Consider the following 17,284-nt stretch of genomic DNA (forward strand, 5'->3'; position numbering starts at 1 on the left):
ACCAAAAGGATACCTTTGAGACTTGTCTATCTTTCAAGTCCAAGAAGACCATTCGTGATCGTCGGGCTCGACGCCACGAAATGTCCAGAGGAAGCGACTCCATTCTGGACATCTTCCATCCAGGCCCCGACAGCCTTCCGGAACAAGACCAAGAGGAACAGGTCTCAGTCTTCGAAGCAGATGACTCCGACGTTGAAGACGTGGTCATCCCAGCTCAGTGGACCATGAGTACCGAGATCCCTGCCCCACCCAAGCCCATACCAAAGGCTCCGGTAACACCTACGCCACAGGGCCTAGGTCTACACCGGTCGCACATTTCAGATGCCCCGCCCTCGGGCCCGGCTATGAAAATCAAAGACAAGCCTTCAGGCTCTGGCTCGAGCCAACCACACTCCGGTCCCGAAAAAACACCTACGGCACCGAAGTCCAAGCCCTCCGATATGCCATGCCCTCCTCCATCGGCACCAGAATACACTCCTGCACCGAAACAGTTGAAGGGCAAACCCTCGGAACCAAAGCAAAAGGATAAAACTTCGACACCGAAAACCTCAGAGCCCAAACAATACAAGGATAAACCTTCGATGCCTAAACCCCCGAAACAAAAGCCTCCTGAGCCGAAACAACCTACACCGAAGTCTTCGGAGCGAGGAAAAGCTTCTAAACCGGACATTATCCCTATGCCAAAACAGTGTAAGATTCTTCATAGTGAGAAATCTTCGACACCGAAAAAGAACACTGGATCCAAAGAACTTTTTGTCCCGGATCCAAACCAGAAAACAATTTATATCCATCCAAAGACTGGTCATATTCTTTCCACACAGCCCACAAAAAGGAAACCCGACCATTTGCAAAATTCACTGGTTCCTGCAAAAAGAATAGACATGGGCACTAACACCTCTCCACCCCCTACACCTCCTCCTCCACCTATTGATCCCAATCTACTGATCTCTCCAGTACACTCTCCAGAACACACTTTTCCACTCTCACAACCAGAGAATAGTGATGATGGACAAAGGGACGTACAAGGGGATGATACTATAGTTCCACAAGATAATGATGATCCCCCACAGGAGCCAGATCCATGGAGGGACTATAATACAGATCCTGACTTTAACAACGACCCGGATCTTTATCCCTCTAAGCCATCCCCACCAGACGATAATGTAGGTTTTGCCCAACTTATCTATAGGGCCGCAACATATCACAGGGTAAATTTACATTCAGATCCTGTAGAGGCGGATATTCTCTTAGAAACTTTTGCTCAGCCGCAAAAATATTCACACGTCCTACCAATGTTAAAAGGTCTAATTAAACACGCACCAGAAGTGTTTAAAGACCCTGTTAAGGCTAGGGTTCTTAACCCCAGGATAGACAAGAAATACAAAGCAGCTCCCAGTGACCCCATATACATTAAGGGTCAGCTTCCTTTAGTTTCCCTGGTAGTAGCTAATGCACGTAAAAGGGCCAACTCCCAAGGTTCAGGTGACACCCCGCCTCCGGACAAAGAATCCAAATTATTGGACGCATCAGGCAAACGTATAGTGTCTCAAGCTGCAAACTATTGGGAAATAGCCAACACACAAGCTCTCTTGGCAAGGTATGATAGGGCTCACTATGATGAGCTGGAGAAGCTCATTCAACATCTTCCTAACCAATACAAAAACAAGGCCAATGACCGCATACAGGAAGGCAAACTGATCACAAATACATCAATCAAGTGTGCTCTAGACGCAGCGGACACCGTGTCTCGCGCAGTTAATACTAGCGTATTGTTACGCAGGCATGCTTGGCTCAGGATATCTGGCTTTAAACAAGATGTGTAAAACAGTATCCTTAATTAGGCCTTCTATCAAGAGCACCTCTTTGGTCCTGCAGTGGACACATCTTTAGAGAAGATGAAAAAGGACAGGGAAACTGCTAAGTGTATGGCAGCCTTGCAGTTATCTTCTCCTAGAGGCTCCTCTCGACACTCCTTTTATAGGGCGGGCTCAAATACCAACACACCAGAGCACCCATCCTCATCCTACAAAAGCCCCAATCAGAGCTCCGTTTCTTACTTTAGGGTAGGTTACAGGGGTAACAACAACAAGGGCAGAGGCCGGGGTAATAACACCCGCAGCTCCCCTACCACCAAGCAGTGACTTCCCGGTCCTTCCCCCGACCATTCCACACCTGTTGTGGGACGCCTTTCACAGTTCCTACTTGTCTGGAATTCCATCTGCCTGGAACTCACATCCAGTTCCCCACACATTCCTCCCAACCACCATCCAATGTCCACCGAAAATTTGACTCTCCTCAAACAAGAGGTTCTCTCTCTTCTACAAAAAATGCAATAGGACCAGTCCCATTACCCCATCAGGGCCTAGGGGTTTACTCACTCTACTTTCGGATTCCAAAAAAAGATGGCTCCCTCAGGCCAATATTAGACCTCAGACCCCTAAACTTCTACATCCAATCAGACCACTTCCACATGGTCACTCTCCAACACGTGCTCCCATTACTTCAACAAGGCGACTTCCTCTCCACTCTGGTTCTAAAGGACGCCTCCTTTCATATTCCTATTCACCCCTCTCACAGAAAGTATCTCAGGTTCATGGTGGACGGACAACATTATCAGTTCAAACTCCTCCCATTCGGGGTAACCACAGCACCCAGAGTCTTCACCAGATGCCTCGCAATGGTAGCAGCTCATTTAAGAAGGCAACACATCCACGTGTTCCCTTATCTGGACGATTGGCTCATAAAAGCCAAATTTCACAACAGTTGTGTACAGCACACACACAGAATTATCCATCTACTTCACGACTTAGGTTTCACATTAAACCTCACCAAGTTTCACCTTCAACCATCCAACATACAACAGTAACTAGGGGCTACTCTAGACTCCTCAAAAGCTCTAGCATACCCCATTCCAGGCAGGATTCACTCCACGCAGGCTCTAATATTAAATTTTTGGCCTCAACACTCTTGCCAGCTTGAGTGTTTATGCAGTTAATCCGGATGATGTATTCTTGCATCCTCATCGTCCCTTATGCAACACTCAAGATGCGTCCCTTGCAGGAATGCTTAGCACATCAGTGGAACCAGGCTCAAGGTCAGCTGACACATCTGGTGTTGGTGGACAGCCGCACACATCGCTCTCTGCAGTGGTGGAATACACAAAACCTTTCCAAAGGGAGGCCGTTCCTCTACCCGGTTCCTCAGATAGTACTAACAGATGCGTCGCTCACCGGCTGGGGAGCTCATCTACAAAATCTAACTGTGCAGGGCCTATGGACCCCTCAACAAAAACAACTCCACATAAATCACCTGGAGTTACTAGCAATATTTTTAGCACTAAAGACAGCAATGTATTACATTAAAAAACAGGGAGGGACACTCTCTCTCCAACTTTCATGCCTAGCTCACAGTATATGGAGATGAGCTATTCCCCAAAAGATTAATCTCCTCGCACAACATCTCCCGGGAGTTCAAAATCAGATCGCTGATCTGCTCAGTCGACAAACAACACTTTCACGAATGGGAACTTCATCCTCAAATTCTTCTTCCATTTTTGCAGATGTGGGGGCACCCAGACATAGATCTGTTCACCACACATCACAGCGCAAAATGCCCAAGCTTAGCTTCCAGATATCCATACCCATTATCCAAAGGCAATGCGCTATGGATGAACTGGTCAGGCAATTTGCATACGCTTTTCCGCCTCGCCCTCTCATTCCGTTACTGGTTCGGAAGCTCAAACAATACCCCTTCACAATGATTCTAGTTGCTTCAACATGGGCACGACAACCTTGGTTCACAACTCTACTAGAGCTATCAGTAGTACCTCATCAAAAGGTACACCTCTCACCCAAGCTTCTTACACAGAACCATGGAGAAATAAGACATCCAGATCCCAATCAGCTCTATCTTGCGATCTGGCTCCTGAAGTCTTAGAGTTTGTTTACCTCAATCTCCCACCAGAATGTATGAACCGCATCAAAGAAGCAAGACGTCCTACCACCAGAGCATGCTATGCAGCAAAGTGGAAGAGATTTGTTGTTTATTGTACAAATAACAAAATCAACCCACTAGATGCTTCCATTCAAAACATTATCTGTCATCTCTTGCATCTACAACAATGTAATTTGGCATATACATCTGTACGGCTACATCTAGCTGCAATAGCCGCTTACCTCCAAAACAGACAACACTTGTCTTTATTTCGAGTTCCTGCGATCAAAGCGTTTATGGAAGGACTTAAGAGAATAATTACACCTAGTGTTCCACCCTCTCCAGCCTGGAACCTTAATATTGTCCTTACCAGTCTCATGGGTCCCCCATTTGAACCTCTACACAAATGCGAGCTACAGTTTCTCACTTGGAAGGTAGCCTTCCTGGTAGCTATCACATCCCTCAGAAGAGTTAGTGAACTCCAGGCATTAACCATACAAGAACCATTTTTGCAAATTAATCATAGTAAAGTGGTTCTTAGACCTAACCCAAAATTTCTACTTAAGGTAATTTCTGCCTTCCACCTTAATCAGTCTGTTGAACTCCCAGTTTTTCCCTCAACCAGACTCAGTGGTAGAACGTGCTCTTCACACGCTAGACGTCAAAATGGCGTTTCTATACTACAAAGAAAAAACTAAACCCTTTAGAAAGACTAAACAACTCTTTGCATCTTTCTCCCCACCTCACAAGGGCAATCCCATTTCAAAAACAGGAATTGCAAGATGGATTGTTAAGTGCATCCAAATATGCTATCTCCACACGCAAACTGGGGGGTTTCAATGGCATTTTTAGGGAACATTCCCCTAGATTACATCTGCAAAGCAGCAACTTGGTCTACACCGCACACTTTCAGTGAACACTAATGTGTAGATGTGCAAGTAAAACAACAAGCTAGTGTGGGCCAGGCTGTATTAAGAACACTTTTTCAAATCACTGCAACGGATACAGGTTGCCACCGCTGATGCTAAAGTATACAATCTACAGCTCATATGCCTCGAACAGAAAATGTTAATTGCCAGTATGCATCTGCTCTTGGCATGTAGAGTTGTATATGCCCAGCCACCTCCGAAGATACCTTTATCCGTTGCAGTATTATCTTACTTAGATACATCACACATGGACAGCCTTTTCTATTTTCTTACTAACTCCATCATTACCCTTTATGGCGAAAAACAATCTGGGGATGGAGTCGATGCCCATGCGCACTATCACCATAAGGAGGACTCACCTATCTTGTGACTACAAAGACTTCTTCGAACAAAAACAAAGTGCAAACATCCGAGCCCAACACAAGAAGGCGATCTATGCTAAAGTATACAACTCAACAGCTCTACATGCCAAGAAGAGATGCATACTGGTAAGTAAATTGGCTACCGGTGAAACAGCGAGTGGCTTTTAAGGCTCTATGTATCTCACATCATGCCTTCTGGAAAACAGGTCCAGCAATAAATGATAATTTAGTCACCCACTATCACCCAAGTAGGAATCTACGTTCCACCGAAGCCTTTTTGGCCGTGGTTCCAAAAGTTAAGAGAGCGAGAACTGGAGGCAGAATGTTCGCTCTGAATGCCTCTAAACTGTGGAACTCACTCCCGCTTCAACTTAGATGCAATCCCAACCTGCAATCTTTCCGCAAACAATTAAAGACTCTTCTGTTTGCTAGGTCTGCCCTGACCTAATCCCTGTCCTAGCCCCCGCCGTACCTCCCCACTCTGGCTGCATCCTTAGCGCTTGGACGCCCGTCGGGCAGCAATCGCGCTCTACAAATCGATATACAATACAATACAATACAAGTAGCATTTTCCTTTTATTTCTATTTATCTTGCAAATTATACAAACAAACAGTTGTATCACTACTGTATACTTATGTCAAGCACATACATTCACCAGGAAAAATGATTTTACACATGACGCACACTGTGAATATGCCAAGTTTAAAATGGATAATACAGGAGATTATACAAGACCTCCAAAATGGACCCTAATTGATAGTGGGCAGAATTGATTTATGTCTGGGTTAGGTAGGTTTCCCTAGATGGCCACCGAGCCCGGGAACAAAGACGCAGGTGACTCCCTTGCAAAACCAGGTTGGATTGTGATAGATAATTTTGATTTCTCCACAATACATTTTGGGCCCTTCCCTGGCTCGGGTCCTTGGCCCACCTACACAAGTGAGGTACCATTTTTATTGGGAGACTTGGGGAAATGCTGGGTGGTAGGAAATTTGTGGTTTCTTTCTGAAGCTGGAAAATTATGGCACAGTAATGCAAGGAAAGTGTGACTTTTGTCAAATTTTGAGGTTTGCAGGACATTGTGGGTAAGATAACATGTTGGGATCCACGAGAGAAACTTCACTGTGTACTCCCCTGGGTTTTTAGTTTACGAAAATATCTAGAGTTGGTAGATTTTTCCTAGAGGGAATGTACACCTTGGCAGAGAAAGACAGAAAAGACAATTATTACTGCACAAACATCTATTCCTCAAGCACACACACATACTGGTTGGATTTGGCACGAAGGTGAGTGATGGTTCAATATATAAAATTTTATTAACAAGAGATTTCACAAAAATCAAATGCACTGTTAATAATTGAAAGGACAAGAAACTGAACCAGTGGCTCACAGCGTGTGAGCTGTAAAGCCACGACCAGGCACCAACCTCTTTACAAGCAATTCATACACCTTTCATATATGTGACACATTCAAAGCCATTCACATCGCCAGCCGCTGGCCCAGCACATAACACCTCAACAGACAGCGCCATTCAAGGGCCCATCACTTTCACACGCCCACCTGCCTGAGCACACCGGCTGACGGATTGTGTGGACTGCCGTTTGGCTACCAGTGTGTGTAGTCACCAGCAGCAAGTCATTTCTCACACACCACCAGCCAAGCGCCTGTCCACACTCATGCCAGCCAAGTGCCAGTCCACGCACACCGCCAGCCAAGCACCAGTCCACACTCAGCGCCAGCCAAGCACCAGTCCGCGCACACTGCCAGCCATGCACCAGTCCGCGCACACTGCCAGCCACGCACCATTCCACGCTCACCGCCAGCCATGCGCCAGTCCACACACACACTACCATCGCATTTTGGTTTACAAAAAAAAAAAGCTGAAACTAAATACATCTCACTAATGCCAACATTAAAACTGAACAAAAAGTATATAACAATACAGACCAGGTAGATCACTTTACCACTCATGGATGCTCCCACCAATTATTTTGCATGTGGTACATTCTAAAACAAGCAGGCACACACAGCGCAGGGTTAGAAGGACACTCTGGGCAGTACATGTGAGTCTCCTTCCGCGTACCTCTTCACCAACAGACTACATCTCCTACTGGAAAAGTCTTTTGTGGGCATGGGAGGAATGTGATCAGATAAGTGGCGCTCTTTCAATCTAGCCACATCCTCCACCACTCCAACTCTAGGAACACTTGCCTGTTCCACCACACCAGCGCTGCCTATCACAGACTCCTGCAACTTGACAAAAGGCATCCTTAAGTACAACAAAAGCATTAAAGGTTGTAAAGTGTAAAAGATGGTTAGCCAACTTCTTATACCAAATGTAAGCCTTACGAAGAGCAGTGTAAGGTTCCAACCTATGATCTCCTCTATCAACTCCACCATTGTACCTATTATAGTCTAACATTTACATGGTTTGTGCACTTCAGCAACCTGACCATCAAACAGTCACAGGTGAAGTACTTTATCATGTAGACATCTCTCCTGTTTGCAAACTTCACAGTTAGAAGTTCCTCACTACGCAACGCACTGCACTGTCCCCGCTCAAGCTTTTGACAAACAAGTTCTTTTGGGAAAGCTTTACGGTTAGAGCAGATGGTGTCGGAAGCAACAGTGTCCAATTTGGGCAATTCCCTGAACAACTGCACACCAATGTAGATATCATCTACATATAAACGTTTTTTTAAAAAAGTCTTTGACCTAGTTCCCACACAATTTTCTCACTCACTCCAAAAGTGCACAGACAACCAGGGGAGTCAATCCTGGAATCCCTACAGATGTACATCCTGAAATTAGATACATATCCAGTCCTACTGTCACACAGCATATACATCTTAATTTCATAGCGTGCCCTCTTGCTAGGAATGTACTGCCTAAAAACCAAACAGCCCTTGAACAAGACCAAATACTCATCCACATCTATTTCTTTCCCTGGACCATAGATCTCAGAAAATCGATCTACAAAGTGATCAATGACAGGCCGAATCTTAAAAAGAAATTCACAATCAGGGTAATCTCATGGCAACGCTAAACCATTATCGTCAAAATGTAGCATCCGAAACAGAAGCAAATGCCGATCACGACTCGTGATTGCCAGAAATATAGCCGTTGCCATCAAGGGACTAGTAGATCAATATGAAGACATCGATGGCTTCCTTATCACACCCATCAAAAAAGTTAAACCGAAGAACTTCTTCCAGATTTGTGGGTGTCCACCGGGTAGCTCTAGAGTGGGGCCTACGTTTGGCACTGTTGTCTCTCAAATACTGTTCAGCATACATACTAGTCTGCTCAACAATCTCTGCCAAAAATACATTGTCCATAAATATTTATAGGCAAAATGTTTTCAGTATCCATTCTACACCCAGGGACACCAGTAAAGTCAGGCAATGCCGGCTGCACCGTGCCTGGGGCTATCCAGATGTCAGCTTTTTCAATGGGATGCCTCTTGCTGCACTATCGGTACATCAATGTCCTCCTCTAAAACAGGCACCTCATCTGCACTAAGAGTGGCTTCATCATCCGATGAGTCCTCTCGGACAGCAAATTCACTGCCAGAATCTTCCACTCCCTCCTCTGCCTCAGAGTTAGTCAGTCTCTGAACCATGGTCAGAGGCAGACTCAAAAAGCATCCCAATAACCTGCTCAGCAGTCATCATGTGGCTAGCCATTATCCTTACGAAAGGAGACTTCACAAACAAGTCAACAACCAACACTGAAAAAATAGTAACAAACAATGTGTGACTTTATCGCAAAGATCTATATACTCAAAAACTATACGACTCACTTGCCAGAGACCGCTACATTCACAAGCACCTACTCTGTAGAGACACCGCAAAAACCAACGATATCCCACTAGAAAGAAAAAACAAATTAATCACAAGACAACAAAATACACATCGGCCACAAATGCAAAAGGATTTTCACTCAATAAAACAAAAGCTAAACATACTGCTATTATTACACCATTTACAAAAACACATTCATGCGGGGAAATGAAACTCATTTAGAGTAAATAGTACAAAAAACGTTTTCTTACAAAACACATGCAACTACACAAACTGCAGAACCACCAGTGACGAAACTGCAACCGGGAACATCAGTCAAAAGAGCAAAAGCCTTGAACTAGAATAAAAACTAGAAATAAAACATAATCGCAATTCACAAGAAATAACAAAATATTATTATAACACGCTATGTCACTACCCAAATGGCCAATCTGCCACCAAGGGAGACAGAAAAACAGCCAAAAGTTAATAAGTACCGATGCCCCACCCCATTGGATTGAAATCCCTGGTACTAGTGTGTTTTCTAGTCCCTCTCCCCCAGCCCCCTGGCGGGGCACATGGGCCTTCAAAAGGGACCGATCTTCCCCCTGTGCGGGGAGCAGAAAACGGCCACAAGTATAAAAAAAGAAATCGGGGTCGATCCTTGCCCAATGGATCGCCCCCATGCACTTTTAATCAATATCCCTGGGTCTAGTGGGGTTTTCTGCCCCCGGGGAGGTGTGGGGGTCAGAAAATGGCCAACAGAAATCACCCCCTTTGGAAGCGACCCTTAGTTGAAAAACCTTATAACTTAAAAAATATTTGCTCTACTTAGCTCCAGAAACAAAAAGAATCATCTGTGTACCTTAATATCTAATGCTGCCAAATTTAAGCAAAATCCGATTGGCTGTTTTTGCGCTTTGCGAAATACAATATATTTCAAGCAAGTTTTGGTACCCCCACTTTTTTCTTCGCACCCCTTAGAGAAACGCCGCAAAACTTTCAATCCTCTTATTATTTATGTACTTCAGTGCAACGAAATGGAAAAGTGATCATAGCAGTGAACAACACAAACTACTATTTGGAGGACATGATAATTGGCCACTAGAAAGAAAAAAAAAATCTATTACAGTAACAATGATTACCTTTCATTCACTGTGGCCTTCATAAGTAACACAATCCTACTAAAAGTAGCAAGGAATCCCAAAAAATAAACTAGACTGCATATGTAATTTTTCAGAATTACTACATGAACAACTGAAAGACCCATTTATGATCACATGATTGTGTAAGCCAATAAACAGATAACAAATACAATAGATAAAAAGAAAGAAATCACAAATGTGATTGCTACTCTGTAGTTGTAGTTAATATCCCCAAAGATATGAATTCCTCAGATATTACTTCCCTAATAACTTTCCACCTGTTTGACAAATCACCACAAAGCCTTCCAGACTTATAGCATTTTCTAAATTTTGATATTTTTATGGTTGCAAAATAAAAGGGGGGTCCTAAAACACTTTTTTTCACCAATGCATTTTCCATAGCTTATTGTATTTGACGTAGCTTGAAAATGGCTGAATGAATTCACAGAAAATTGGACAGGTTATACAATATGGTGCAGAAATTATGCTTTTTGGGTACTGCAGTTAAGTAGGGTAAGTATTTTTAAGTTATAAGGTATTTTAACTGAGTGAGATCTGTCACAGCAGTAGTTTGGTGGAACTTTACAACATTTTGTGAAACTACCTCAGTACATGTCCGTAAACGTATTCAAAAACATATTAAAAAGTGTATAGTATATACTATTGTATAGCATGTGTTGGCTTTGTTACATATGCTTAGTATATTCCTGCCATCTAGTGTTGGACTTGTTATTCTTCGAGGAAGTCTTTTGAGTTGCGTGGTTTAGTGACTCCTCCTATAGTCTGTATTGCGCGTGTTCAAACTAGTTTGTTTTTTTCCGCCATTAAGTTTGGACGTCTAACTCTGAGCTCCAGGATCTAAGCTTGATGCGGTCTACAGCGACCTTTTTTTAGTGGTGATTCATCATCCGTCAACGGATATTACAAAGAACAGCTAACCACTGGTTTTCAACAGTCTTCTTTCCACCCGCCCTGGCTCAGGCTGAGGTTTTCAGCTCTCACATCCAGACTTTTCACCCCCATCTTTTTACACTTGATGCACACGGAGTGATGGAAAAGACTCCCTTCAGCTTCTGCCCCAAGTGCCACACAAAATATTCAAGACAAGATCACCATCCGGGCTGCTGCGTTTGCCTGTCTTTAGAACACTACGAAGCGTCATGTGAAGCGTGCTTGGCCTTCCTTTCGCAGAAAACACTTAGTCACAGTAGAGAGCTGTGCTGGCTCCACAGCATAATGCAAGCACACCAAGGCCAAGATTCACTAGATATCTTAGGGGACAAGTGACAACAACTTCATGCTAAAGATGATGTTGAGGAGGCAGCAAAAGCCGAAGGCGTGCTGGAGGATGTCCCTATCCTTCTTGCCAGCAATGGGAAGGGGACTGACACTGACTAAGACCCGGATGCCTCGACGAGACACATGAGTACTCTGTCAAAAGCCTCCCAAGCTCACACAAAGACACTTGCACAAGCTCACGGAACCCCACTACCCTCAGACCATGGAGGTATCCTGTATAAGGCAAAGGAGCAGACAGTCACCCCTTTGCAGAAACAATCCTCAAAAGGCACCGAAAAGACGAGGGCACCAACTATTAACAAGTAGAAGCCAGTTTTGTAGCTGCGTCAAACACACAAACATCTACACCGGGAAAGCCTTTGTGAGTTTACATGGGGGTTAAGGAGGAGATGCGCTGAGCCCCTCAGTGAATCAGCGAATCGGCTGACATAAACAAATTGAGAAATTTCTGTCCAAGAGTCATCCCTCAGGGACTCCTTCATTGCTCCAATGGGGTGGTCAGGATACCTGTATCCTGACCCCTTATGTCAGTTTTTTCCTCCCCCAGCCCGATGCGAGAAACAGAATGGCTGCTGCAACTTTTCTCTCAGGTTGCGGCCAGCCAATCAGGCCCTTGCTTTATCCCCCAAGATCCGTGGATCACATTTCTTTTCCCTTTAATAACTCTAAAACCACTGAACAGGATTTACACCAAATAACAAATCTGGCTCTTTCTGGACCTAGAGCTACCTTTCTGCCAAATTTGTTCTAATTCTATCCAGCGGTTCGGGCTGTAGTCTTGTCTAACAACACTATTGGAAATTGCATGGGGAAAACACATTTGGGACCCCCCATTTTTCATGACCCCTGCTTGACAAATTTCCCCAAAACTTTCCACATAGCAGCTAACTTAACTGGTGTGCGGGGGGCGTGGCTTGCCGAGCTGCGCAATGGCCGCCTTCTGAGCGAGCTCCGCCGGCCGGACAAAGACCCTGGACGTAATCCTGCACTTTTGGGCGTGCTGTGGCCGCCGAGATCTGTGGCACTGAAAGCGCAGTCGGCCCGACGCAGGCTGGTGAAATTTTGGCGGCCGGGGGGGCTATGGTGGCGGAGATACGGGCATAAACAGCCCGCAGCGGTGAGGAGGCTGCTGAGACCGTGACCTGCAGCGGCGCCGTGAAAATCGAGGCCGGGGCGCCCGCGTGGCGGAAGGCCCGACTTCTCTGCATTGCGGATCGCTGGGGAACTGGACGTTGGCTGTGGCGGCAGCCAGGAGGCTGCTGACGCCGCGGATGCCTGACCGGGCTGCGAGGTCCCACGCGGAGGGGTCTGAGGCAGCGGATCGGCGCTCGGAGCAGTGAGCGTCCACGGAAGTGGTGGTGGAGAAAGGCCTGAGCAGGGAGGTGACCCGGTGCAGGAGAAGACTGCTGCATAATTAGCCCGGGGCCCTGGGGAGTCCCGGCGGACGACAGCGGACGGCGGCTTGCAAGCGGGAAGGCCCGCGGGATATCAGGCTGCCGCGGTGCAGAGTGGATACTGCGAGGAGCCGGCTGGAGGGGGCGCACTCTGCCGGACGGGGCGTGCGGACCGGAGGTGTGCTGCGATAAAGAGGCCGTCAGCTGTTGGGTGGTGAGCATACAATGCAGCACTAGTGGCTATGTGCAGAGGCGAGCTGCGACTTGCGGGAGCGAGGAGTGTCGTGACGCCGGGGGCGCCGTGGGAGCTCGCTTGAGCGCAACGAGTGTGAGAGGTGCCTGCTGACGAGCTGCTGGACTTGCGGAGCATACACCGGGAGGTGGTGTGAGGCACGTTGAAGCGGAGAGAGGCCGGCGGCCTGACGGCACGAGTGTGGGGCTGTTGCTCTGATCCAGGGGTGCGATTGGCGGTCGGTCCCCGTCGTTGTGGTCGCTGAACCCGACTGGCGTATTGATTTGCCACAGACATGGCCCCAAGACTACCTGATATCTTAAACTGTGTAACATGGAATGTGCGGGGTCTGAATGACTGTAGGAAGGCCAAGCTAGTGCATGCTTACTTAGTCCGTCACAATGGGGACATATGCCTCCTCCAGGAGACTCATCTGGGTTCCTCCTCGTCTCCCCGACTGCGCCATGCCCGGTGGGGCCAGGTATATTCTGCTACTTACTCTACATATGCCAGAGGGGTGGCCATTTTAATTAGACGTGGGTTGGACTGGCGGGAAGACCTGACACACTGTGACCCGGAGGGTCGAGATGTTTTAGTCCGGGGACTTTTATGTGGCTTATGGGTAACGATTGTGGCTGTCTACGGCCCGAACGTGGACTCTCCGGGGTTCTTTCAGGACGTCTGGGCGAGGGTGCGGGGAGCTGGATGCAACACTGTTCTCTGGGGAGGGGATTTCAATGCTGTACTTGACGACACACTGGACAGACAGGGTGCCGACTGCTGCCTACACCCTGCGGCGAGTGCCGCGCTGGGGGCGATTGTTGAGGAGGAGGGCCTGGTTGATGTGTGGAGGGCCAGACATGATGAGATGAGAGAGGGTACCTGCATCACTGACCACCGATGCGCCTGGTCGATGCTCGATTATTGGTTGCTATCTAGGGACGCGGCTCTGTGGACGGTGGAGGCTGAGCACATGCCGCGCTCGCTCTCAGACCACGCGCCCTGCATGTTGAGACTGTCGCTACCCGGTCTGCCCCCGAGGGGTTTCTCCTGGCGCCTGCCACGGCATGCGCTGCTGGACGAGGTATTTAAGGAAGAGATGCGTGAGGACATTGTCGGCTACTTTGAGCTGAACACGGGCTCGGTGGACACTGAGGCATCCCTGTGGGAGGCCTTTAAAGTGGTAATTCGTGGACAGTGTATTGCGCGTCAGGCACGAGTGCTGAGGGCTATTAGGGGTACGCTCGCATCGTTGGAGGCAGACATTAAAGATCTGGAGAGCCGCTTCTATGCTGCGAACACCCCAGATATCCTGGGCCTACTTAAGACTAAGCTACTGGAATACGATGCGGAGGCGCAGCGGGAAGTTAAATTTCTGGGTAAGAATGCGGAGGCCAGGAGATACGGGGAGGGAGATAGGCCGGGGCGCACTCTGGCGAATATGATACGGCCGTCTAGGTCGGCGACGTTTGTTCATGAGCTGCGCTCGAAAACTGGGGACATGATACGGGGACAAGAGGACATATTACATGCCTTCTCGGGCTTCTACTCTGACTTGTACGCTGCCAAGCAGGGGGACTGCCCGGAAGGGCTGGATTCTTTTCTAGAGTCCATAGCGCTAGTCTGGTTCAATAATAAACATAGAGAATATATGGACCTCCCGATAACAGCTGCGGATGTGGCCCAGGTGATCAAAGGTTTGCCCCTTGATAAGGCCCCTGGCCCAGATCGGCTGACGACGGCCTTTTACAAGACATATGCGGAGGAACTGGCTCCCCGGCTGTTGGCAGTGTATGAGGAAGCTTTACAGGTGGGAAGGCTTCCCAGAACGATGCGTGAGGCGTCCATTATCACCCTGTTAAAACCGGACAAACCAAAAGACGAAATAGACTCGTATAGACCTCTCTCCTTAATAAATGTGGATGTGAAAATACTGGCCAAACTACTTGCCGATCGAATACAACCAATGCTACCCCTGATAGCTTTGCCGGACCAATCTGGATTTATCCCGGGGCGGTCCACGTCCCACAATCTCCGTACGATCTTTTCCATACTGCACTACTTGCATCCGGATGTGCACGCTGCGGTGGTATTCTTGGATGCCACCAAAGCTTTCGACACTCTGGAATGGCCATATCTATTTGCAATATTGAGCCGTATGGGCTTTAGTCAGCTCTTAATAAATAAAATCCGCCTACTGTATACGATGCCCTGTGCCAGAGTTAGGGTGAATGGTATGATATCGGACCCGTTTCCAATATCGCGGGGTACGCGTCAGGGTTGCCCGCTGTCCCCGCTCCTTTTCGCCATTGCGATGGAGCCGCTAGCGGCACGTGTTCGGCAGCATCACACAGCGCGTGGAATCGGGCTTAGCGCGCGAAGTCTGTTGATATCACTGTATGCAGACGACGTAACGCTTTATCTTACTAAGCCTGAGGAGAATTTGGACGTAGTACTGCGAGAATTCATCCGCTTTGAAGGGTTGGCCGGTATAGCGATACACTGGTCCAAGTCGGTGGTCTTCCCGTTTTCGGAGAGTACCCCGAGGCGGATGTCAGAGTACCCCTTACGGTGGGAGATGGATGCGGTTAAATATCTTGGCATCTGGGTGAGTCGTGTGCCTCAGGACCTTTGGACTCTTAATTTTGGGCGGGCAGTCGCGTGGCTGGAGGAGAAGGTAAAGATATGGGGGCGGCTGCCCCTGTCGCTGACAGGTAGGATAGCCCTGGTCAAGATGGTGGTTCTGCCCAAATTTTTATATCTGTTCGCGAATATTCCGATCCCTTTGATGTCGCAGTTTTTCGCCACACTGCGGTCACACCTGATTGAGTTGGTGTGGGCTGGTGGCCAGGCGCGCGCTTCTTGGGACGTGCTGACTCTGCCGCTCACGCAAGGTGGGCTGGGAGCGCCTGATATGCGGTTATATGCTTTGTGCGCACAGGCCCAATATTTGCACTTTTGGGTGCATCCGACGCCCTTTCAGCCGCATGTGGCTGTAGAACAGGACACTGTGGCGCCGGTCCCACTCAGGGTGGCCATCTGTGCGAGGGCACGCCGCCCCCGGGGGGATGTGGACACGGCGGAGATGCTGCGCTGGGTCTGGGCGGAGCTCGGCGGAGGGCGGGTGTGCCTCTCCTGTACGCCCCGTCTTTGGCCCTGGAGCGTAACCCGCTGTTGCCCTGTGCCGATGACGGAGCTAGCCCGCATCTGATGCGGCGGTTGCATCTGCATACGTTTGCAGATCTTTTTCCGGATGATGTCTTCATGCAGCCACCGGTGGCAGCGGAGGGACAGGCGGTGAATTTTTCTGAATTGTTTTTATATCACAAGCTACGGGAGACATGCCGGGCGATGAGTGGGGACTTTCCGACGGCCCCACCGGTGTTCAGGGCGCTAGAGGGCGTTGTGGGTTCCCCGTCTCCTCGGAGATTGGTCACTAGACTATATAAATCCATGCAGACTGACGCGCCGGTGGTGCGTCCTCAGTCTCCCCAGCACTGGAACGAGGAGCTTGACTCTCCCCTGTCGGAGAAGTGGGCCTTCTGTTGTGGGCAGCTAGCTGAGCTCTCCCTCAATTATAAACTGCGGCTCATACATTTCAAGTATCTGCATAGATTCTACAGAACACCGATTGCACTGCATAAAATGGGATTGGGGGAGGGTGCAGGTTGTTGGAGGTGCGGGGGTGAACCTGCCTCGTTTCTACACATGGCGTGGTCATGCCCCAAGCTCACGGAGTTTTGGTCCCGGGTGTTTGAGATAACCAACCAGATGTTGGGTCGTGTTGATGCTCCTGCCCCTGAGCTGGGGATACTGGGATATGTCAAGAGCACGCCCCCTGCGACACGCACATTGCATGCCATGCTTCTTTTGTTTGCTAAAAGGCAGGTGGTGATACACTGGGGCAGGAGCCGGGTGCCCTCGGTGAAGGGATGGCTGTCAGATGTGGCGTATGGTCATGGGCAGCTGAGCGTGTTCTGGGATTTGATGCCATCCGCCTCCCGTCCTTGGGATATTTGGGAACCCTTTGTGCGGTGGACTCAGGAGCAACGTGCGACAGAGACTTCACTGGTTGACTGAATGTGGATGGTCCGGTGTGTGCCGCGGGGGAGGGGGGAGGGCGGAGTGCCTGGGTAGGAGGGGAGATACTCTGGGGGATCCCTTGGTTAATGGTCGCCCAATTGAAAATACGAGGACTTGGGCCTGA

The 17,284-nt window shown here is 48.3% G+C and overlaps 1 protein-coding gene across 5 annotated transcripts in view; it reads left to right on the forward strand.

The window, feature by feature from the left end:
• Positions 1-17,284, forward strand: part of NUGGC (nuclear GTPase, germinal center associated) — a 1,337,967-nt gene that overhangs the window by 979,352 nt on the left and 341,331 nt on the right. The window lies entirely within an intron of this gene.

The sequence above is a fragment of the Triturus cristatus genome, chromosome 5_1 (genome assembly GCF_964204655.1).
Source record: "Triturus cristatus chromosome 5_1, aTriCri1.1, whole genome shotgun sequence".
NCBI lineage: Eukaryota > Metazoa > Chordata > Amphibia > Caudata > Salamandridae > Triturus > Triturus cristatus.